The sequence below is a fragment of the Hakea prostrata genome, chromosome 5 (genome assembly GCF_041222555.1).
Source record: "Hakea prostrata isolate BN-2017 chromosome 5, UWA_Hpros_2, whole genome shotgun sequence".
In the NCBI taxonomy this organism is placed as follows: domain Eukaryota; kingdom Viridiplantae; phylum Streptophyta; class Magnoliopsida; order Proteales; family Proteaceae; genus Hakea; species Hakea prostrata.
This window is the reverse complement of record NC_142604.1, coordinates 13815358-13840989: the sequence shown is the minus strand read 5'-3', so window position 1 is coordinate 13840989 and position 25632 is coordinate 13815358. Positions and strand designations below refer to the sequence as shown.

Below are 25632 nucleotides of genomic sequence, written 5' to 3'. Positions count from 1 at the left end.
GTCTGAAAAACTGTTTGGTAACCCTGATTCTGAAAGTGAATCTGTCTGAAAAATTGTTTGGTTACCCTGATTCTGGGAGTGGATTCAACCTTTTAAACAAACCACCAACAACAACTTGACGGGTCCAAAAAAAATTACATTCTAGAAAATCTTGTACAAAAATAAATAGGCATTTCGCATCTGCCTCCCCAAAAAGGTATCCAAGAAATGTATGTGATTTTTCTTGTCATGTATTAAAAAAAAAATTAATTTCCATGCCACGTATATATAGCAATCTTACTTAAGTCTTTTGTCACCTTCAATTACAGGTAAACATTTTAACATTTTGGTTCACGCTAAGACATTTAATATAAAAAGCTTACAATCAATTCTGAAATGTGGGTACAACACTGAGGGCTAATAAACATGTATGGTTGACCAATTTTGCAACTGGATCACTAATGACCCATTTGATATCCAGAAGCTCATGATACTGAACAACCCTTAATTATGTCATTTTATGGTAAGCACAAATTTATATTATCCTTCTCAGTACTATACAGACTAGATCATATTTTTCTTCAGGATTTCTTCACTTTCATCAACTCTTCACTACTGTGATTCTGTAACTTCTTACGGAATCGCCTGATGAAAGCTTCTGCCAATTCATTAACATTATCTCCTCTCAAAGCTTCTACCTCAACTGATGGTTTCTACACAGGATCCTCGCCCTCAATATGGATTATTTTCCAGCCACTATGATCTGACAATTCTTCTTGAGCTCCTCTCATCAGCTTTGCATGACCCATGATTTCACCCATAACACAAGAGGTACGTTTATGTTTTGGCATACGAAGTTATATAGCAAGTGAGATTGACTCCTTAGAACAACCAAATCCATTCTCCAGAAACATGGTGGAGGTAATTCATTCCTAACCCAAGTTGCTGAGGTTGTTAATTTCCATTTTATATTATTGGCGACTTGGCTACGCTTGATGCTCAGAAACACCTGGGAGGGGCGGCAGGCCATGGCCTAAAGCTGCTACTAAAGCACCCAACCCGGGCTTGGCTTGTCACCAGCTGCAATCAGCGCAGCTTACTGACCTTCATATACCTTTGTTGTGCACAGTCAGTCAATGTTGGCCTTCACTTGTTTTGCCGCTCCTCGTGAGCTACGCAGACTTCCTGCTGGTACCAAGGTCATCACCCATAAGCAGGCTTCCTAACCCATGATTTATATTTTTTTTCTCCTATTTTCATAAAGTTTGAATGGACTGAAGACCAAACAGACAAACAGTCTCACCAAAGAATCTAAAAGTAAACAAGTTTTAAATTAGACAATGAGATTTAGGTTGATGAGATGATCACAGGGAATTTGCTTTACTTTGTTGATAACCTAAAATTAAAAATACAAATTCCATACACATACATAATGAATCACAAAGCAATATTACATGTTACAGTTGGGGATTGGAGGAGGAATCAATCGAAGAAGCTTTACGTTATGTTGCAATGGGAGAGAAAGCTTAAACGGGAGTATGTATTTAACAACTTCATCCATGGTAGGTCTAACAGAGGCCACATGTGCACAGCAGCCCATTGCAAGCTTCAATGCCTGAAACAAGCCTTCCTCCATTGGATCTATGATACCCTTCAGCACCTCCCCATCAAAAACCTCCATTGTTGTCTCCTCCAACACTGCTAACTTCACCATGGATGGCAAATCAACAAACTGCCCACTCCTTGCATCCTTACCAGGCTTCTTCCCCACCAAAATCTCCAATAGCAGTATCCCATATGCATATACATCTGTCATAGGAAAGAGTTAATTTTGGTAGTGCTGAAGTTAATAGCAAAAAACTATGTCATAAGTCATAACAAGGAACAATATAACTTTGCATTGTATTGAGATCAACAACACATAAATATTTATGGGAATAAGTCCAATACATGACAAGATAGAAGAAAGCCATTTCAGTTGGCATGGCCAGGTTCAACAGAGGCATTTGGATGCTCCAGAATAGAGGAGCAACTTGATTAAAACTAGAGGAACTAAAACAGCCAGGACAAGCTGAGACCTAGGAAAAGTGACAAGGAAAAACATGCACAGCTTAGGCTCTATATCAATTAAGACCCTGGATAGAGCTGGTTAGAAGGAAAGGATCCATGTAGCTGACACAATTTAGTTCGGAAAAGGTGAGATGTTGCAAATGCATGACAAGGGCAAAAACTACAAGGAAACGCCTCATCCAATGTTCCGATACAAGATGTATAGCAAACAAGAAAGACCACAAGTTTGAAACCCCACATCAGTACATAAGATCTTTCACAGTTGCAAGTAAATTAATGCTATTTGAAATTTTAAGGAACAAAAACTAATCGAACATGACACATCTCAATGCCTATTCTCTATGCCAGAATAATTTGCATCCTAGGCTATCTATATAATACAATCAATGCTCCTTTAGCTCAAAACTTTCAAGCTCATGCCAATAATAGCAATACACAAGATAGAAACTACAGAAGTACTTATTCAAATATAACTCTCTCTAATGAGAGAATCAAGCCAGAAGAAACACACTCAGAAGTTAGTACAGATAAAGAATAGACATTGAAAGACCAAGTATTATCTATGTTAAATTTTACCCAAAATTTTCAAATCTAACCTGTTGTATCCCAAAGACCTAAATTGACAGTTGTTCCTTCATCCACAGCAGTCGCGCTGAAGTTATCAAAAACGGTAGGCACATAATCCTGAAAAAGAAATAACCATTAGCGAACAAGAATAATAAATACTGATGAACAATTTATGTAAAGCCCAAAAGATGAAAAATCTAAAAGCATTCAAAATCAAATTTGAAGAGACTCACAGAGGGAAATTTGTTACAAAGAGAGCACAGATTAATAAGCAAGTCTTCCCAATAGTCCCATCTCCGACTGTAACACATTTGAAGAAACAGAAATTGTGCATATACATAGTAAATAGAGCTAGACAGCTCTTAAAACTCCATTCGGGCCTCAATGAATTAACATAACCAACAATAGCAAAACAAACCATGAAATCAAAATACCAATTGTTCCAAATTCAAAGAAGCACCAAATCTAAATAGCAATTGTTCATAAAAAAAACATAACCATCTTGTAAATTGTCCCCTAGGTGCTTGTGACCCGTCAAAAGATTCTTCACACAGCCAACTGTCCAACTGAAGCGTTAAAGAGGATACCTGAAATCAAAAAAATATCACAAATAACGAATATGATTCAACTGAATGTACTGACAAATGCATGAAAAACAGTAAAAACATATCTTAACCTCATCAAGTATATCTATCCAAGTAAAACTTGATAACAGTTGCTCTATCCTCCTCTTTCTCACTTAGTAGTGCATTTCCCAGCTGGCTATTTTTTGCAAATATATCTTTTGCAAGCAGGCAGGTCTCCAAGTCAAGTTCTGGTATTGCATTAATTGCATCACAGACAAGTTCCTCTTTATCCTTTTTTTCCTCTCTTTCCTTTCCCACACTTTTGGCCAACTCTCTCAAAGCACCTGATATCTCTTTCAACGGACTCACAACTTCATCAGCTCCTTTCTTCTTCTTCTTAGGCTGTCCAGAGACATCATCAGCCCATGGTCTATTCTTGAGAGAACTGGCATTCACTAGTCACCAGAAATCTCCACAGGAACATACTCCACCTTCAAAATGATGGAATCTGTTGGCATCCCTCACAACAATTTCTCGCTTGTAGAGCCTTGAGATGAGCTTAGTGAAGACATGACAATCACCACAGACCCGAAGGTTCTTTGTGATTCGAATGGGTAAACCCTCCGGGGTGCTAATCAGACCAAAAGCAATAGCAAGCCTCTCACTATGCCCATAAAGCATCTTAACCTTTTCTTCTTCCCCCACATCATGCAAAACGTATTTGGTTTCAGGAAGATAGCCTCCTTCTCTTTCCATTCTCTTGGTGATCTCAGCCAATTTCAAGTAAACATCCTCAATCTGAGGGTGAGATTTGTCCCTTGCAGTGAAAGCATGCACCTTATTTCCAATCTCTACCCAACTACATGCAGGATTCTTCCTCAATCCCATTACCTTCATTTTTGTCCTTACTTCATCCACATCCTTCCATCTTTGACTGGTGGCAAAGACATTTGAAACAAGAACATAGTTCCCTGGATTTTCAGGTTCCAACTCTAGAAGCTTGTGTGCAGCAATTTCTCCCAGCTCATTATCAGAGTGAACCCGACAAGCTCCAAGAAGAGAACACCATACTGCAGCCGTTGGCTTAATTGGCATACTCTTCACAAACCTGTATGCTTCATCCAAGCACTTGGCACGCCCAAGAAGATCGACTACACACGCATAGTGCTCTGGCCAGGGCTCCAGCTGATATTCACTTCTCATAATTTCAAGATACCTCCTCCCTTCATCAATTAGTCCTGAATGACTACATGCATAAAGAAGTGCAAGGAAGGTAATATGGTCAGGTATAAGATCTGTTTCCTTCAACTTTGTAAACAGATTCATGGCTTCTCTGCCATGGCCATGCATTCCACTTGCATTGATCATACTAGTCCATAGAACCAGGTCTTTATGTGTGATCCTGTTGAATATCTTGTATGAGTAGTCTATGGTCCCACACTTCGCATACATATCAACAAGAGAACTAGCAATGGATCCTTCCAATGTGAATCCATTCCTTAATAGGAACCCATGAATTTCTTTTCCTTTACTCAGTGCAGACAAGCTTGCAACAACTGAGAGTATACTAACTAAGGATATTGAATCAGGTGGAATCCCAACATCTACCATGTCATAGAAAAGATCAAGGGCCTCATTGAATAGACTGTTGTGAATGTAACAGGAAATCATGCTCGTCCAAGAGACAACATCTTTATTCACAATTCTTTTGAAAATTCGAGATGCATACTCAATCTCTCCACATTCTCCATATACATCGATGACTGTGTTCTCCATCACAAGATCAGATAAACCTTGTCTCACAACATAATTATGAACCTGTTTTATGTACGAAATGCATCTCAAGCCACCACAAGAAAGGAGGATGCTTCCAATCATCAATGCATCTACTTGCACGCTCTCCTCTTGTGCTTCCCGAAACAATTGCAATGCCTCTAAATAATAGTGATTCACGAGCATAGCCAGCAATTGCTGTAGTCCATGAAATATAATCTTTGTCAAGCATTTTGTCAAAGGCACGTTCCATATAAATTACACAGCAGCACTTGGCATACATGTCCACAAGCGTATTACCAACTTGTAGATCAGAATTTAATCCATGTTTTATGGCATACGCATGACACTCCATCCCCTTCGATAAACTTCCCAACCGACCTGAAGCTGAAATAATGTTCATCACTGAAACCTGATTCGTTTTCGACCCTGCATCCAACATTTCCTGGAAAAACTCAATAGCTTTATGATATAGCCCATTTTGAAGGAAACCTGAAAGAATGGAATTCCATGATATGTCATCCTTATCATCCATCTGTTGCAACACTTGAACGGCTTTATCCATTCTACCACATCTCGCATACATAACAAGCAATGCATTGGCCTCATATACATTGAGATCACGGCCTGATTTCAAAAGAGCACTATGGATTTCCTTGCCCAATTTTGCAAAAGAAGGCTCCCCACAAGCTTGAAGTGCACCGACAACTGTGAATGAGTTCATTGAAATACCTGTCTTCTGCATTTCTCGAAAAAGCTTCAGAGCTTCTAGAGGCTGCCCTTGCAACGAGTAAGCAGATATGATAGAATTCCAGGTCACAACATCCCTTTTATCCACCATTCTGTCAAATAACTGTCTTGATTGCCTGACATCACTACACTTTGCATACATGGCGACGAGGGAGTTGACAACAAAAGCAAAAGATCCAAAGCCAGATTTAACCGCTAGGCCATGAATTCCAGCCCCAAAGTTAGGATCTTTCAGAGCCGCACACGCTTTCAGTATAGTAGGAAAAGTGCAGGCATCGACATCAACTCCCTGTAGCTGCATATCTCGGAACAATTTCAGTGCTTCATTGGGTTCTCCATTGGAAACATAAGAACCAATCATCGCATTCCATGTGAAAATTGTCCTTTGAGTCATTTGATCAAACAACCTTCGAGCATCCACTAAACAGCCACACTTGCCGTACATAAAAACAAGCTTGGTGCTCAAGAACACCGAGTCAAAGGTGAACCCTGATGTGAGAATATGCGCATGGATTTGTTGACCTTGAGCTAATGCTTCTTTGCGAGCACAGAGATCCAAAGTGGACGAATAGGCTTCATCCGCCAGGACTTGAGGTGGGTTTTGAAAACTGAAGTTGTCATTCAAAGAGAGAAAAGCCTCCCGAAGGTTTCCGTCCTTGCAAATCTCTTTGACAAAACGGAAGTTAAGGGGTTTTAGTGGAGGTTTTGAGGTCCGACGAGGTGGGCTTTCCAGGGTTGTATGCAGGATGGTCTGGGAAGAGAAGGATCGATGAGGACCGAGTCGAAGAGTCACAGCCATGACTGAAGGCCTCGACAGACTAAGCATCAAAAGGGAATAAGAGCATTAGCAACGAGGAGGTGCTGCTCTTGCAGTGCAGCTTGCATCTCTTCTCATGTCTCCTTTGAGTTTCCAAAGGCCATGCAGAGCCTGAAATCTTCCCATCCAAGAATTTCTCAAGGACGCTCTCATGCGCGACCTGGCAGCTGAATTGCCCAGGAATTTAGCATTTTGCCGACATCAGCTACTAGCTCTTTCCTTGTAGTAAGTCAGTTTTGGAGTTTGATCACCTTCTTCGCATTGAGGGAAGGACAGTGTCCTCTTAAGCTTTTCTACCGCACAGCATTGGTGAGATCCACCAAAAAAATCACAGGTAAAAATCTTAGTGGGTCTCATGTAGACCCTACCCGCACTCCGACCCAGTGGGTTTCAAAAGTGTCATAAGAGCACATTGTTCATAAACGAGGAGAACTGATCCAAACTCTTAAGGTGCCCCAGGCGGCTCAGGCCTACCTACAAAACAAAGAAATATAAATAAAAGAGTTTCCTATAAAAAATTAATATGTAATATACATATTAATAATATGCAAAATAATAATTAATGTGTTTTTTATATGTGAGTTTCCTTTAGCAAGTTAATCTACAAAAGAATTTCCTATAAGTAATATGCAAAGGAGCTTTCTTTCTTATTAAAAAAACAAAACTAAATGAATTCAAACCTAGGAACATAAGTTTTAATATCATCAACAATAACAACAATAACAACAATAATAAGCATTGTCCCAATTAAATAGGGTTAGCAACATAGATTCTTGTCTTCCAACTAGTTTTGTTTGAGGTCATGCTAGATACAAGGCCTAAAATATGTATATCATTTCTCAATACTTCTCTTAAGATTATTTTAGGTCTATTCTTAGTTCTTCTAGTTCTTTCAATTTAGATTATATCATTTCTCCTTACAAGGGCATTTATAGGTTTCCGTTGATTATGGTCGTGCCATTTCAACCGATTTTTTCGAAACTTATCACTTATTGGAGCAACTTCCAAACCAACTAATATCATTAGATATACTAAAACTAGCATAATCTAAACTACTAGCTAGGGTGCCCATTAAGAGATAATACTGTAGAGTGACTATTTGAAAGAAGTCTAACTCTATACAAGTCAAGTTGACGAGCTAAAAAGACTGCAATCCTAATCGCCTCCACCTCTAACATTGTTGTTGAGACAACATTGTGTACTCTAGTCTTTGCCGCAAAGAAGTTCCCTCTTGGATCTAAGAGTGCAACTTTTAGCAACATTCAACCAACTCAAGTCTCAAGCACCATCTACAAAGCAAAAGAATAATTATTATAATGAGTTTGTTGGAAAGGATAAAGAAATTGAGGGTGTTTTCTAGGTAATACCTCATAAGTGGAAAACTTAAAGAGTTCGGATCAGTTCTCCTCGTTTAGGAACAATGTGCTCTTATGACACTTTTGAAACCCACTGGGTCAGAGTGCGGGTAGGGTCTACATGAGACCCACTAAGATTTTTACTTTGTGATTTTTTTGGTGGATCTCACCAATGCTGTGCGGTAGAAAAGCTCAAGAGGACATTGTCCTTCCCTCAACGGGAAGAAGGTGATCAAACTCCAAAACTGACTTGCTACAAGGAAAGAGCTAGTAGCTGACGTCGGCAAAATGCTAAATTCCTGGACAATTCAGCTGCCAGGTCGCGCATGAGAGCGTCCTTGAGAAATCCTTGGATGGGAAGATTCCAGGCTCTGCATAGCCTTGGGAAACTCAAAGGAGACATGAGAAGAGATGCAAGCTGCACTGCAAGAGCAGCACCTCCTCGTTGCTAATGCTCTTATTCCCTTTTGATGCTCAGTCTGTCGAGGCCTTCGATCCATGGTTGTGACTCTTCGACTCGGTCCTCATTGATCCTTCTCTTCCCAGACCATCCTGTATACAACCCTGGAAAGCCCACCTCGTCGGACCTCAAAACCTCCACTAAAACCCCTTAACTTCCGTTCTGTCAAAGAGATTTGCAAGGACGGAAAACTTCGGGAGGCTTTTCTCTCTTTGAATGACAACTTCAGTTTTCAAAACCCACCTCAAGTCCTGGCGGATGAAGCCTATTCGTCCACTTTGGATCTCTGTGCTCGCAAAGAAGCATTAGCTCAAGGTCAACAAATCCATGCGCATATTCTCACATCAGGGTTCACCTTTGACTCGGTGTTCTTGAGCACCAAGCTTGTTTTTATGTACGGCAAGTGTGGTTGTTTAGTGGATGCTCGAAGGTTGTTTGATCAAATGACTCAAAGGACAATTTTCACATGGAATGCGATGATTGGTTCTTATGTTTCCAATGGAGAACCCAATGAAGCACTGAAATTGTTCCGAGATATGCAGCTACAGGGAGTTGATGTCGATGCCTGCACTTTTCCTACTATACTGAAAGCGTGTGCGGCTCTGAAAGATCCTAACTTTGGGGCTGGAATTCATGGCCTAGCGGTTAAATCTGGCTTTGGATCTTTTGCTTTTGTTGTCAACTCCCTCGTCGCCATGTATGCAAAGTGTAGTGATGTCAGGCAATCAAGACAGTTATTTGACTGAATGGTGGATAAAAGGGATGTTGTGACCTGGAATTCTATCATATATGCTTACTCGTTGCAAGGGCAGCCTCTAGAAGCTCTGAAGCTTTTTCGAGAAATGCAGAAGACAGGTATTTCAATGAACTCATTCACAGTTGTCGGTGCACTTCAAGCTTGTGGGGAGCCTTCTTTTGCAAAACTGGGCAAGGAAATCCATAATGCTCTTTTGAAATCAGGCCGTGATCTCAATGTATATGAGGCCAATGCATTGCTTGTTATGTATGCGAGATGTGGTAGAATGGATAAAGCCGTTCAAGTGTTGCAACAGATGGATGATAAGGATGACATATCATGGAATTCCATTCTATTTCCTTCAAAATGGGCTATATCATAAATCTATTGAGTTTTTCCAGGAAATGCTGGATGCAGGTCAGAAAACGAATCAGGTTTCAGTGATGAACATTATTTCAGCTTCAGGTCGGTTGGGAAGTTTATCGAAGGGGATGGAGTGTCATGCGTATGCCATAAAACATGGATTAAATTCTGATCTACAAGTTGGTAATACGCTTGAGGACATGTATGCCAAGTGCTGCTGTGTAATTTATATGGAACGTGCCTTTGACAAAATGCTTGACAAAGACTATATTTCATGGACTACAGCAATTGCTGGCTATGCTCAAAATGTTACTATTTAGAGGTATTGCAATTGTTTCGGGAAGCACAAGAGGAGAGCGTGCAAGTAGATGCATTGATGATTGGAAGCATCCTCCTTTCTTGTGGTGGCTTGAGATGCATTTCGTACGTAAAACAGGTTAATAATTATGTTGTGAGACAAGGTTTATCTGATCTTGTGATGGAGAACACAGTCATCGATGTATATGGAGAATGTGGAGAGATTGAGTATGCATCTCGAATTTTCAAAAGAATTGTGAATAAAGATGTTGTCTCTTTGGACGAGTATGATTTCCTGTTACATTCACAACGATCTATTCAATGAGGCCCTTGATCTTTTCTATGACATGGTAGATGTTGGGATTCCACCTGATTCAATATCCTTAGTTAGTATACTCTCAGCTGTTGCAAGCTTGTCTGCACTAAGTAAAGGAAAAGAAATTCATGGGTTCCTGTTAAGGAATGGATTCACATTGGAAGGATCCATTGCTAGTTCTCTTGTTGATATGTATGCAAAGTGTGGGACCATAGACTACTCATACAAGATATTCAACAGGATCACACATAAAGACCTGGTTCTATGGACTAGTATGATCAATGCAAGTGGAATGCATGGCCATGGCAGAGAAGCCATGAATTTGTTTACAAAGTTGAAGGAAACAGATCTTATACCTGACCATATTACCTTCCTTGCACTTCTTTATGCATGTAGTCATTCAGGACTAATTGATGAAGGGAGGAGGTATCTTGAAATTATGAGAAGTGAATATCAGCTGGAGCCCTGGCCAGAGCACTATGCGTGTGTAGTCGATCTTCTTGGGCGTGCCAAGTGCTTGGATGAAGCATACAGGTTTGTGAAGAGTATGCCAATTAAGCCAACGGCTGCAGTATGGTGTTCTCTTCTTGGAGCTTGTCGGGTTCACTCTGATAATGAGCTGGGAGAAATTGCTGCACACAAGCTTCTAGAGTTGGAACCTGAAAATCCAGGGAACCATGTTCTTGTTTCAAATGCCTTTGCCACCAGTCAAAGATGGAAGGATGTGGATGAAGGGCGGGCAAAAATGAAGGTAATGGGATTGAGGAAGAATCCTGCATGTAGTTGGGTAGAGATTGGAAATAAGGTGCATGCTTTCACTGCAAGGGACAAATCTCACCCTCAGATTGAGGATATTTACTTGAAATTGGCTGAGATCACCAAGAGAATGGAAAGAGAAGGAGGCTATCTTCCTGAAACCAAATACGTTTTGCATGATGTGGGGGAAGAAGAAAAGGTTAAGATGCTTTATGGGCATAGTGAGAGGCTTGCTATTGCTTTTGGTCTGATTAGCACCCCGGAGGGTTTACCCATTCGAATCACAAAGAACCTTCGGGTCTGTGGTGATTGTCATGTCTTCACTAAGCTCATCTCAAGGCTCGACAAGAGAGAAATTGTTGTGAGGGATGCCAACAGATTCCATCATTTTGAAGGTGGAGTATGTTCCTGTGGAGATTTCTGGTGACTAGTGAATGCTAGTTCTCACATACTTTACACTGTTTATTGGTCTCCAAAGCTGGATATCGGTGATGCTCCACTTAAAACATTGTGTTCGCTGATCACTTGAATGCAAAGGTGCAACACTGCAGGTCCAATACAATCATTGGTTGGAGGTTACCGGATAATTGTCGACTGTATATGATAGGATATATGAGAGTCTAGGAGCTGAGCTACAACCATTAGTGTGGTGGAGTAGTGATAACTGATAAGCAGCTTGCAGGAAGGTCTTACTTGGTGAAGATGGCAGACCCTCTTATATGTACAGGGAGTGGGGAATGTTGAATGCAATCATCGCATTTGCTATAGCTATAGCTTGGAAGATGATCATATCAGGTTGAGGCTTTGAGCACTATTAGCCTTCCTGTCATCACTGACCAGCACTTTGGGTTTTGAGGGTTTCTATAAGTCTTCATACTTTTAACTGACAATTAATGATCAATGATCCTTAGAATTGTTCTATGGAAGAATTTCACAATTTCACTAACTACTCAAATAAGAGAATGAACCAATAGAGAAAGAAAGAAACACATTGTGCTTCAGCAATGATCAATGTATTCAACACTGGTATAAAAATAGGTAAGCCGGTTTTAAGAGAAAGAATAGGCATGAAAAGCCTAACATTTAGATAAACAACAATATGTTAGAATACACAGAAATTGTAAAAATGTACATATTTGAAAGCACCACTGAACACAGAATTGTTTACAGATGAGAGACACTATTTATATCTATTTAAATTAGATCACACATTCATAAATTGCATGCATACTCCCATCAACAGTAGGCTAACATCAGTGTAGTATGTATAGACGAGAGGAAGAGGGAGGTAGCAGATGAAGCAAAAAACAAACATAAGCAAATGGATGTTACCATGATTCTAGGAGCAGTTTATAAGCAAGAAAGGACTGGGAGAAAAGCAATTTTTAACTATTTACAACTCACCCTGACGAAGGAAAGTATCTATATTCCTACGCTTAATCAATGATTCCATAAAATAAAAATGGTGGGTGTGACTTACCAGTGAGAGGTTGAGCTTGTGCGGGGATGGGTATCCGTTCAAACTCGAATTAGACAGTTACCAAATCTGCAAGAAAAAATGAAGCGATTTAGAGGAAAGAGTAAGAGAAGTAGAGCAGTGATAAACCCTACCTCAAAACAACCCATTCATGAAATTAGGGTTTCCATCATCTTAAGAGAAGAGAACAAGTTAACTTCAGAATCAAAAGAGAGAGAGACAAAGCAGCAAAAAAAAAAAGCTTCGTTTCTTCTCAAAAGGATTACCGTTCGTTAATCCACAACATACGAACTCTTGGGAAGATTAGGAAATGAAAAATACAAAACCAAAAGGGGAAAATACCTGAAAACAAAGAGGCTACAATACCTTTTGGGAAGAGTTGCAGAGATTCTAGCAGAGGCTTTGAAGAAGATGAAGATTTGCAGTCGCACGCAGGAAGAAGATTCGAATCTTCCCTCACAAGTTAGGGTTCACAGTCAAGAAGAGATGAAGACATCCATCTTTAGTTGCATTTCCATTGACGAAGTCAGTCGCCTAGATCAATCGAAGCTGGGTGACGGTGGAGAGCTTGGTGATTGCAGAGAGTCAGGTTAGAACAAGCAGAGACAGCTCGCCATTTTTGTGATTATGTAGAATCATCGTTATTTATACGATGGGATCCTTGAGGTGGTTTCCAATGGATTCCGAATTACGAATTTTAGGCTAAAACGTGGATTCCAGCCGTTTCATGATTCCTTGGAATCGGACTCGATTTTTAACCAAACACGATTTTTTTGTTCGACTCATAATTCCCTAGAATCTAATTTCAGGGAATTGCGACCAAACGCCTCCTTAGTGATGGTGATAGGAATACAAGGTTTTACTATTTTTCTGTCAAATTTAAAACCCAAAAAAACTATTTTGAAATCCAAACCAAGGAAGGGAATGTAGTGACTAGTGACTCAACCTGGCTAATTGCTGCCGAATTTGCCTCTTTCTTTAAGTATTTATTCTCCTATTCCCATCCAATGGATGCATCTTAGGCACCGTTTGTTTGCAGGAATAAAAAGGGGTGGGAAAGTTGTACTTTTGGGTCCCACATGTTGGTGGGGTGAGAGAAAAGAAAAGGAAAGGATAGTAAAGTGTAGAAAAGTAACTTTACCCACCCCATACTTGTTTGGTTGGCATGGGAAAAAATACTTTTCCACCCCCAATACTTGTTTGATTGGATGGGGTGGTAAAATTGTCAAAATCATGATACAAAATTACATAAATGCCATTCAACCTTTGTTAAAATTTAATTTCAGGAGAATTTCTTGAATTCTATTTTTTACGATGCAATGAACCAACAAATATTATATAATAAATATATTTTAAATGACCAACAAATATTATATAATATAGATAAATTATTATAAATGCATAGATTAGCCCTCTTTCCATGTTTGAGCTAAAGAGCTGAAGAGAAAATAAATATAAAATTCATCTCAAATTCATATTCAACAAGCACAACATTTAGAATCAATAATAAGATAAGACATTTTGTATGATAATCTAGATACAAAATAATACATGGACCTTAAAAAAATTCTTCAGAATTGCTTGGTCACTTGTCCAATAAAATGAACTCTTTAAATGTGCCCTTGTTGCTTGGCCCTTGTCCAATAATCTAGATACGAAATTTCTTTTGCTGGTGTTCTTTCTTAAATCAAACACAGATTAAGGAGAAAAGTTAAGACTTTCTTCATTGTTGGAGTCTTACCTCTTCAACCGAGAAGGGTGGAGGATTTCAGAGGTGAGGTTCCGACGAAGGAGCCGCCAGTATGGGCCATAAGGAGAAGAGCTGATGGCTCTTTGCTTACTTGTGGCAGATTGATTAAGTGTTTGAGGGCGATCGGCAAAGACATCTCCATTCTGAACGAGGGCTTGATGAGCAAGGGAAGGGCTTTTAATGAAAATGTTGGCTTGAGAACCAACTGGAAGACTGATGACAGGGCCGTACTTGGCATGTAGTTTGCAGAGTATTGGCTCAAGATCTAACAAGTTCATACAAAGCCACAGGAAGTTGACAATGATGGGTACCGTCCAAGGTCCCGTTGGGCATCTGGGGTTTGTGTTGTGTGCAAGGAAATCAAGCAGGAACCTGACGGCAGCACCGAGGATTAGAGTAGTGAGGAAGACGACCCAGATTTCCATCTGTGATCCTGAGTGAGAGAGAGAGAGAGGCTGATAAATCACTTAATCTTTCACCTAGGTTCTTCTTCCAATTCATTTCAGTTTCCAGCAACATTTCTTCACCAAACTCCTAAACCCTAGTTTCCTCACCTGAGAACTGTAGCCATGGAAGCCTCTACACTATCACGTATTGGACTTGCAGGGTTAGCAATGATGGGTCAGAATCTTGCCCTTATGTTGCAGAGAAAGGTTTTCCAATCTCAGTCTACAACCGAAGTACTCATTTCAGAATGTCGACTCAGTAGATAGAAGAGATAGAAGATGAAAAATAGAGAAGAGATAGGAGAGAAGAAGGCTCGCCGTTAGAAAAAATGAAGTGGAAGAAGAAGAAGACTCATCGTTAGAACTCCCGCGAAGTGCTTCGCTTCAGCTGCTACAGCCTTCGTTCGTTCCCAACTTTCCCTCGTTTCCCCTCAAAACCCCATCTAAATCGTGGGATTTTGAGAGGAGATGGGGACCATGGGGTGGGAAAAAACAGTCCCGACAAGAATTCCACGGTGGCAAATAGCTATTTTCCCACTCCAGTTATCCAAATATACTACACTTTATAATTTTATGAAAAAAAGGTACAAGTTTCCCACCTTTTTTTGTCCACCCCACTTTAATCCTGCTAACAAACGCAGCCTATGGACTCTCTTTTCACTCCTTCAGTTTCTCAAGACGTTTCTCACACTTCACTGACTAAGCCATCTATGGAGGAAATTCGAGATATGGCATTCTCTTTAACCCTATAAAGCTTCTTATGTGGATGGTTTTATGGCTACTTTCTAATAAAAAATATTGGGAGGTTTTTGCTCAAGATATTTTTTCTTTTATGTGGGAATCCTCTGAAGAATCCACCGTTCCCCCTGTTTCCAATCACACCCTGCTGGCTCTTGTCCCAAAATTATGGATCTGAAGCAAGTTTCTGATTATCGACTGATTAGCTTGTGCAATGTATCTAATAAATTTTTGGCAAAAATTAAAAAGTTGTGACTAATAGAAAGTCCAGATAACTTTCTCTGTTGTAGAACACTAATGTTTTTTTGCAATGTGGGCCCTTATAAGACCCATTGGGAGTCCCACTTCTGAATTATTTCATTATATTAAAGAATAAGCTCACATATATTTTATGAGACCCACACATATTTGGAAAAAAAAAATTATTGATTTTTTTTTGTTGGTAAGAAAAATTATTGATTTTTTTTTTTGTTGGTAAGAAAAATTATTGATAATGATATTCACTATTTTGGTTATTTTTTTAAATGTAAATTCAGTTTTAGTTAGTTTTGTTAAGTGAAACATTGAGTGATTACTTTTGTAAAGGAAAACTTTTAAAAGTAGATAACGTAATTTTCCCAAAACTAATAATAAATCAGATCTACACACACAGGAGATGCGATAGCTGCAGAAGATGCTAGCATTTTGGAAGGGCTATAAAGACTTAAAAGTGTTTACCAATTGTAGTAGTCTCACCTTGGCAATCCCTAAACCTATTAGGTCGTTTACCCAAAAAATAAAAATCCTATTAGGCCGTGGCCTTTTAACATAGTCCCTTAACTTTTTGGGTTAGTTTCTAGGATAGAGTTTCAATGCTGTGCAATGAGGATGGAACCAGTGGTCGAGTTCAAAATCTCGACCACTCTTTTTTTTTTTTTTTTTCCAACCATACTAACTATAATAAATAAATAAATAATGCAAAATGAGTAGTTGAGATTTCGACCATTCATTCGATTGTAACCATACACAACGCTGAAGTTGAACCTTAGTTTCTAAGGGTTTTTACCTCTTCTATTTATATCCTAAATCTATGTTATTATCAAGAAACGAAGTTTCGTTCGTCTCGCCCACGGCGAAATATCGCCGACATCTTGGCAGATTTATTTCCAGAGTTTTGACACGGCCCAATTAGAATGACAAGACCCAATTTATCATAAGCCCAATGATATTAATATTAATGGGCCATACATGGTCTAGCCCAACTTAGCTAAAGTTACTAATGGGCCACACCTGGCCCAGCCCAACTTAGAAAGAATACTAATGGGCTACACTTAGCCCACATTCTAGAAAGGGGGGAGATTCTAGAAGAATCTATATCTAGAAAATATCTTGTCTCTAGAAATGTCCCTAGAAATATCTAGACCCACTAGAATATTCCTAGCCATTAGATTCTAGACACTTGAACAAATCACAACCATTCATTGCATCCTACCTCACCTATAAATAGGGGAGGGACTCATTTGTACAAAGAATCAAGTAAGTGATCAATACAAGTTCTTTCAAGGTTCTCTTTGAGCTCTAAGCTTTCTTCTACTCTCTCTAGCTGGGTTTTAGGCTGACTTAGTACAAATAAGTGCTAAGTGCCGGCACGGTTGGCTTAGTCAATAACTAAGGCCGTGACATTTGTGGTATCAGAGCTTCGGTTGGGTGTGTCAAGCGTGTGGGAAGACACGATGACAAGCGAGTCCGAGACGTTCAATGGTGCACAAGAGGAGCTAAACCGTGGGAGAGAGAAACACACCACCAAGGATAGGCGCAAGGGCAAGGAGAAGTCCGTTGAAGTTGATGCTACTATGGAGCCACGTCTAACACGGATAGAGTTGGCGATGGCCGAGGCAAGGGAACGCCTCGACGTTGGGGAGCAAAGGACCGAGGAGCTCGATGGCCGGATGGACGAGCTCAAGGAGTTCCTATTGGGTGCTCTCAACACCATGGAGCACAAACAACAACAACAGCTTGATGTTCTTCAAACCCAAGTGGTGGAAAGGATCGCCGCGGTGGAAGCTCGTGTGCATGAGTTGAGTAGAAAGGTAGCAACGTGCAGGAGAACCACGATTGGTGGGAATGTGTGGCGTGAAGCACCAAGGGTGGAGGTGCCAAAGCCCAAAGCATTTGAGGGAACAAGAGATGCTCGGGAGGTTGACAACTTCCTATGGCACATGGAGCGGTATTTCGAGGCTACGTCGATGGAGGACGAGTCTACCAAGATCAAGACCGTGCAACTCTACCTCACCGAGACCGCAGCTCTATGGTGGAGACGAAGGTACAACGACATGCAAAGAGGTACGTACACCATAGACACATGGGAAGACTTCAAGAAAGAGCTTAAGAAACAATTTTATCCGGAGAATGCTGCATTCTTGGCCCGAAAGAACATCAAGAGGCTAAAGCACACGGGGTCGATTCTAGACTACGTGAAGGAGTTCTCAACACTCATGTTGGAGGTCCCGAGTATGACCGAAGAGGAACTTCTCTTCGACTTCATGGATGGGCTCCAAAATTGGGCCTCGCAAGAGCTACAACGTCGAGGTGTACAAGATCTTGCTACGGCTATAGTGGCGGCGGAGTCCTTGATAGAGTTTAGAAGGGATGAGTTTAAGGCCAAGAAGAGCAATAATGGCAAAGGTGGGGGAGAGAAGGGGTCGAAGACCGACCACACAAGGGAAGGCACAAACAAGTTCTCTTCGAACAAGGAGGGTGGCAAGCAAGAAAAGAAGAAGAAATTCCAGACCAAAGACAAGTGTTTCCTTTGTGATGGACCACATTGGGCTAGGGATTGCCCAAAACGGAAGGCCCTAAGTGCACTCCTCGAAGATAATGGTGAAGAGGAGGCGCACGTGGGATCGTTGCGGCAGCTTGGTGCCATCAAAGCTCCTACATCGCCAAAGGGGTTGATGTACGTGGAGGTGCGTATCAACGGCAAGGTGGCAAGGGCCATGGTTGATACGGGGGCAACACACAACTTTGTCTCAATGGAGGAGGCAAAGCGTTTGGGGCTCAAAACGAGCAAGGAAAGAGGGAGCCTTAAAGAAGTCAACTCAAAGGCACGCCCTATCGAGGGAGTTGCCAAGGGAGTCGAGATGACGATTGGGGCATGGAAAGGCTCCGTGGATTTGTCAGTCGTGACAATGGATGACTTCGAATTGGTGCTTGGCATGGAATTCATGAAACGGGTTAAGGCCGTACCCATGCCATTCATAAGCAAAGTGTGCATCATGGAGGAAGGAGCACCATGTATGGTCCCGACGATACAAGGGACTAAGGAGGGGCCGAAACTTCTTTCGGCCATGCAGCTGGAGAAGGGAGTCAGAAAGGGGCAAGTCACATATTTGGCGGCACTCTTGGAAGACAAGGAGGATGTCTCCAAGACGACATTACCAAAAGAGATCAAGAGAACTCTAGAGGAGTTCAAGGACGTGATGCCCCCGGAGCTACCCAAAAGACTACCACCAATGAGGGAGGTGGATCATGCAATTGAGTTGGAGCCGGGTGCCAAACCACCAGCAATGGCACCATATAGGATGTCCCCGCCGGAGTTGGAGGAACTGAGGAAGCAACTCAAGGAGCTATTGGATGCAGGCTACATCCGACCGTCGAAGGCACCATATGGCGCACCAGTGTTGTTCCAACGAAAGCATGACGGGTCGTTGAGGCTATGCATCGACTATAGGGCACTCAACAAGGTAACTATCAAAAACAAATATCCCATTCCTTTGATTGATGATCTCTTTGATAGACTTGGCGGTGCAAGGTACTTCACCAAGCTAGACTTGCGGTCCGGGTATTACCAAGTCCGCATCGCGGAGGGTGACGAACCGAAGACTACTTGTGTGACTCGATATGGGGCATACGAGTTCTTAGTAATGCCCTTTGGCCTCACCAATGCACCAGCCACATTTTGCACCCTCATGAACAAGATATTTCACCCTTACCTCGACAAGTTCGTGGTCGTGTACTTGGATGACATCGTCATCTATAGTAACACATTGGAGGAACATGCACAACATCTAAGGTTGGTTCTTCAAACCCTAAAGGAGAACCAACTATATGTGAAGAAGGGGGAGGGGGGATCGGCAAAAAAAGAGGGGTGTTTTTTGGTTTTTTTTTTTTTTCCAAGATATCACGCAAGTATACGTATCGCAATCAAGTAATAAATGATAAGTAAAGTATCGATCCCACGGAGAATTATATCCTTAACTTTCAATGTAAAAATAAAATTGATTTAAATGAAATTAACAAGGTTGATTGGTGTTTGTCTAACTAATTAACCAAATGACAGGTAAAGAAAACTAAGGAACTAAAATGTAGATTTGAGCAATGGAAGAAACTTAATGAGTGACAAGTGTGTTAGGAATCAAATTTCCCTTCCCCTGAATTTTAAAACACAAATACTAAAGCAATACTACAATCCCAAGATAAATCAAGAACTTGGAATGAATGGCAATATGGTATTTTCCAATACACATAAGCTAGCATCCTAAATCAACATCAGCATATTCCTATGAAGAATTGAATTAAGAATGCAATTTAAACCCAATCCAGTCAATGGTAATGTGAGGTAATTGGGTATTCCTACCCAACCTACTAATTAACACAACCTAATTAAAGATGATGCTAACTCACACAATTCAACAAACACCTAGACTTCATTAATTTTCCAATTAATGAAATCATAACATTCATTCAAAAAAGATCATTCAAGAACTGAAATTAGTCAATATAACATGCTGAATTCATTAACAATAAAGTGGATTGCAATAAAACTAAAGAACACATGATTAATTACATATCAAAATTCAGGTTTAGGTACTACTATCATCCCAACACAGCTAAGATTTAGCCCATAACAGAATTCAAATGCATAAAACCAAGTATAGTTGACATGAGACTAGAAAATAAGAAGATAGAGTTATAAAAACAAGAATAAACTAAGGCTTCAATGCTTCCACATGAGCTCCAGCTTTCTTCTTCACAAATCAGCAACTCCAGCAGCTCCTTGCTTCCACAAGAGCTCCAGCATTCGTTCTCTACCTCCTTCCTCTCAGCCAAGTCTCTCCTCCACACCTTGGTCGAATCTCCCCTTTTTTCTCTTTGCCTCTCTTCTCTTTCTTCCATAAATGTCTTCAATCATTAGGTTATATTCTGGCCATAGGATTAGAACCTTCCTCCTGAGATCAAGGGCTGAAAACCATCATGTATTTACAAGAATTTAGCCCACTTAAGTTAGCCCTTTTTGGTCAATTCCATTTGAATTGGATCTGAGAATATTCTACTCCGTTGTTGTAGCAATGCAGCAACAACTCTACAACAAAGTTAGAGGACATGTTCTTCTATTATGAATCTTCACCTACATGTTCAAGAGAAAGAGAACTCAAATTCATCCATAAAAAGAAGGAAATTCATGCAATGTGACAAAAATGAACTAAACAAAATGCAACATGTTGAGACTAAATAAAACAACACCTAATGAATACTATCACTAAAACAAAGACAAAATACTCCTAAATCAAGCCATCTCAAGTATAAAAGTTATAAATCTTAACTCTATTTCATAGAGTTATCACACCCCCAAACTTAAGACATTGCTTGACCTCGAGCAATAAAGACAAATGAAAACAACAACTAACTACTAATGAAAGCATGAGGAAATCAAAAGAAAAGAAAAGCAAATAACCTGGCTTAAGCATGCAATAGGATGAGTGTTAGACAGAAGTTGCCTCTCAATCTTTTTCTAAATTTTCAGATCCAACACATCTGGCCAATAACACTTAGATGTCATACTTTACTCATCAGGATGCTCTCAAGTGTGTGTGTGAAAGTTAAGGATTTTGCCCCAGATCATCCTAGTCTAGCTGAATCATGGTCATCAAGTTTAGTTCATTGATCTAATATGTTGACCAAATGATTACCTCTCCACTAATTAGGAATCCATATCTTTTTACAACCCCAAGAACTTGTTTCATACTCTTTTGAGCATTTGACCCCCAAACTTATTCTTTATGAACTTTTTTTTTTTTTAATTTTTTTATTGTTGTCATCTTGCCTTTTTACGCGAATATCGCTCATTTGTGATGAAGATACCCGGTTACTCAACAAGATCACAAACAAGAGTGCCTTGCATGCTCATATTTCGGGCCTTGTTGACGTCAAAAATACACATGGGTTACATGCATATTCCTGGTTACTAGGTTGCCCAAAACAGCGGAACATTATTCTCATTTTCTTTCTCTCTTTTTTTTTTTATATTTTTATATTTTTTATTTTTCATGCTCATATTTTAGGCCACTGTTGACGTCAAAAATACACATGGGTTACATGCATATTCCTGGTTACTAGGCAACCCAAATCAGCGGAGCATTATTCTTTTGGGGAAGGGAAGGGGTCAAACCTCAATCAATATTCACAATGTACAAAGTTCTTGGAAACAGCCAAATGGGGATCCCTAATGTGTAAGTCTTGAAGTTCTCATTTAACCAATTCTAAAATCCTAAAACTCTCACATTGATCCAACTTTCCCCAGTTCTCAGAGCTTGAAATATCACTTGGTGCATCAATAATATGGCATCACAGACATGAGTAAATGCGGACATCAGATCATTATAGCGAATTGTGCTAAGATTTCCAACAAAATCGAGTAAGAGGCACCGACATTCGCATTCCTTAACAACCATCCAAATTTCATGAAAAGCCAGATTATCTACACAAAACATCTACCCAAAACAACTACTCTAAAACTGGACAGCAACAAAAGAAAGCAACCACAAAAGAAAGCTGACGAAAACTAAGCAACTAGGAGCATCCATAATCATAAAGATCACATATGCAATTATTGGAAAATTGCAAAGCTTACCCCCAAACTAAAGAGGAGCAGTGTCCTCACAGCGAAAGAAAGGAAAAGAAAGTAAGGGAATCAAAAGAAAACAAAGTAAAAGAAGAGAGAGAACTTCCTGAATAAGCTAGGCCTCATCATCATCATCTAAGGAATGGAATTCATCATCGCCGAGATGATGCAGCGGTCTGCATCTTCATCCATTGAAGCACTAGAACTAGGGGTGTTCTCGCTCTTCTTCCGAGGGGCCATTTCGAATGGAGTGCACAAGGTTGGCCCCTAACAACCACTATTGAAGTCAAACAAACACTAAAGCAGACCTTAGCTAACAAAAACACTATAACAACTAATCAAACAAATTGTAGAAAATAAAAAAAATAAAAAAACTAATCAAACAAACACTAAAACATACCTTATCTAACAAAAACAGAGACACCATAAAAGTAGAAAACAAGAACAAACAATTAACAAACAATGAACTATAACTAAGCAAACAAAAACAAAACACTAACAAACAAATTCTATGTTGTTTTAGGTGCAAATGGCAAGCACAAAAACAGAGGATATGAGCATAGGGTAACGATGACCCAAATCTTGTATTGGTGTGTGCAAGTGATTGTAGCTCCAAAATAACACCTAAACAAATAAGAAAAGTTGTATATACCCTAACGAAAACATACACTAAGACAGCATAAGAACAAACACATAACCCACAAACCACAAATTGAACATTCAACAAAAACACAGCAAATCAGAAAGTTCAAAAATATAGAATGAAAGAAAAGAAATGGGGAGAACACTTAGCTGATGTGGTGTAGGGAAGATGGAAGGTCGAAATACCACAAAAACATGCCCGAAACCCAGTACGGCACCGGTAGTCCTCTGAGAAGTGATTCGAGGATGGAATGGGGGAAAAAGTTAGGGTTTTTGTGAAAGATGGGCTATCGGTGAAGAAGAAGATTGCTTTGGTGGGTGAATGTAGGTAAATGGAGGTGTGAAAATCTTTGAAAAACAGAAAATGGAAGAGAAGAGGAGGATGAGTTGCAGTGGAGGAGACGATGGAGCCGTGAGAGTCGACGAAGTGAGCTGAGTGTTTCGTTGATTTTGGTTTGAAATGAGAGGTTTTATGGGTTTGGGTTGGTATTGGTTTAGAAGGGTTTAAAAAAATGAAATTGGTTCGAATCAGTATGGGTTCAGCATGGTCTGATAGAAGTTTGAAGTGTATTTTTGATGGGTTGGTTGGGTTTGAGATGAAACCGGGTCGGGTGAGTGGTTTAATCGTTGTTGTAGCTTTGCTGCAGCTTTGCTATAGCAACGAACACAGAATGTAAGTTTCAACAGAGAATGTAATGTGTTAACAGAACATGCAAGACCCGTAGCTGAGGATCAAAACTTTGTAGTAGCATTGTGGCCACATCGCTACTACAAAGATAGTGAAATTTGCTGGATATTGAAACATGCTCTGTTCAGCAGTTTGAATTAATGATATGTTTGGCAAAACACCCAAGCACTCTCTGTTTGTTCCCCACATGCACATCAAAGACACACACACAAATTATAACATCACACATTATGAACTACCCATGACTTTATTAAACCCCTAATGAACTACTAGCACACAATTTACTAAAAATAATGAAATCTAAGTGACCTCCCTTCTTTTTAAGCCTCTTGAAGGATGATTGAAGATTTGTCCCACTCCAATGGTGCTCCCCAATAATGCTTGATCCACTGCATGCTCTAGTTCCCAAGGCCATTTAATGATTTCTTCTTGTGCACCTTCCATAATTGGACTCAAACTCCTCTGATGCTTCATGTACCTGTTGCAACATTCCTCCAACCAAATTTTAAGCTTTAATACTGAAGGACTGATCCCGTTGATCTCTACTATACTCCATCCCATTGCTCTTCTACACTTCGTCAGTACTTCAAGTAGCATATCTTCTTGCTCCTTTGTTAGTAGTGCTGAAACAAAAACATGGAATGTTTTGGTTGCATCCAAATGGGCATACTGAGAGTGTTTTGAAAGAGGTGTGAACTCTAACATAGGTGGCTCTTCAATTGATGGTTTAGGGGCTTTAGTTTCAAGCTCAGATAATACAAGAGACTCAAATCTACTCCCACTCAATGCCTTAGCTGGTCTTGCCTCTAACAAATCCATATATCTACTTGCTTCATCATCCACTTGTTCAATTTCTATTGCCAATGAAAGCTCTAGTGGGTTTTTAATACACTCTGTCTCCAACTCTTCGGAAACCAGCTCTTCAAGGACATCCATAACAAAGCACTCTTCTATTGCATCTGGAGATCTAGGATTTTCTGTATCACATGGCAATGATCCTTGAGGTCGATTACTTAAAGCACTAGCCAGCTGTCCAACTTGATTCTCCAAATTTCTCAATGAAGATGCTTGACTTTGAATCATTGCATCATTCCTTGCCATATACTCCTTCAATAAAAGCTCTATTGATGAAGAGGGTTCCATAGGTTGAATGTTCACTTGCTGTTGAGCACTTGGAAGCGGATGAGGTCGAAGCAGGATGGAAGATGGGCTTGCATTCTGTCCTTGAGCATTCCAAGAGTAGTTAGGGTGCTGCCTCCAACCAAGATTATAGGTGTTGGCATATGGGTTATTGGCATTGCTGAAATTACCATCATAGTAAGCTAATTCTGGGTTAGATGGACAGCTATCAAAGACATGCTCCCCACCACAATATGTACACGAGATTGCTGTATGTTGTTGAGTTTGTACATTTGTAGGCAAGTTTACGGATTTTAACACACTAGTTAGGGATGACACTTGTGAAGTTAAAGTGTCACTGCATCTAACTCACAAATCCCTGCCACTCTCTTATTTGCAACACCTCTCTCAGCTGGCCATTGGTAGTTGTTGTTGGCCATTCTCTCCAAGATCTCATAAGCTTCATTGTAAGACTTTGCCAATATAGCCCCATTGGCTGATGCATCAACTATGGATCGAGTTTGTCCACTTAAACCATTGTAGAAAGTCTCCATCTGAATCCAATGAGGAATACCATGGTGAGGACATTTACGCAAGAGCTCCTTAAATCTTTCCCATGCCTCATACAAAGATTCACCATCCAACTGTTGAAAACCAGTGATATCATTTCTGAACTTGGCATTCTTTGATGCAGGGAAGTACTTCATCAAGAACTTCTCTACTAAATCATTCCATGTGGCTATTGATTGTGGAGGTAAGGAGTTCAACCATGCTCTTGCTCTATCCCGCAATGAATAAGGGAATAGCTTCAATCTCAAAGCCTCTTGAGTTGCTCGGTATCTTGAAAGAGTCACTTACTTCCATGAAGAGTCTAAGATGGAGATGAGGATCTTCTGTTGGCATCCAGACTGTCCTATAGTCTGAAGCATTTGGAACATCACAGGCTTAAGCTCAAAATGTAATGCATGAATTTTTGGCCTTACTATACTTGGATTCAGCTCATGCAACCTTGGGACAGCATATCCTCTAATGGCCCTATCTCTATCATCACCCTCAGCTGCCATATTATTCTCATTATTATTCAACC

General features: G+C 40.1%; 1 non-coding gene and 3 pseudogenes across 2 annotated transcripts; 2 read left to right on the top strand and 2 right to left on the bottom strand.

Annotated features, from left to right (window-relative positions):
* Nucleotides 1-1131: 1131 nt before the first annotated feature.
* On the bottom strand, nucleotides 1132-13083 carry LOC149015311 (pentatricopeptide repeat-containing protein At3g63370, chloroplastic pseudogene; annotated as a pseudogene). The gene is made up of 6 exons (XR_016173412.1): nucleotides 12649-13083; nucleotides 12286-12351; nucleotides 3293-6996; nucleotides 2850-3203; nucleotides 2646-2733; nucleotides 1132-1788 (listed from the first exon to the last, which is right to left on the bottom strand). The product of XR_016173412.1 is annotated as a pentatricopeptide repeat-containing protein At3g63370, chloroplastic pseudogene (transcript).
* Nucleotides 8450-11232, top strand: LOC149015312 (pentatricopeptide repeat-containing protein At3g63370, chloroplastic-like; annotated as a pseudogene).
* Nucleotides 13084-14019: 936 nt separating the features above from the next.
* LOC149015310 (cytochrome P450 89A9 pseudogene) lies at nucleotides 14020-14457 on the bottom strand (annotated as a pseudogene).
* Nucleotides 14458-25115: 10658 nt separating this feature from the next.
* On the top strand, nucleotides 25116-25222 carry LOC149015309 (small nucleolar RNA R71). Its single transcript, XR_016173737.1, has one exon. It is a non-coding gene; the product is annotated as a small nucleolar RNA R71 (small nucleolar RNA).
* The last annotated feature ends 410 nt before the right edge of the window (nucleotides 25223-25632 follow it).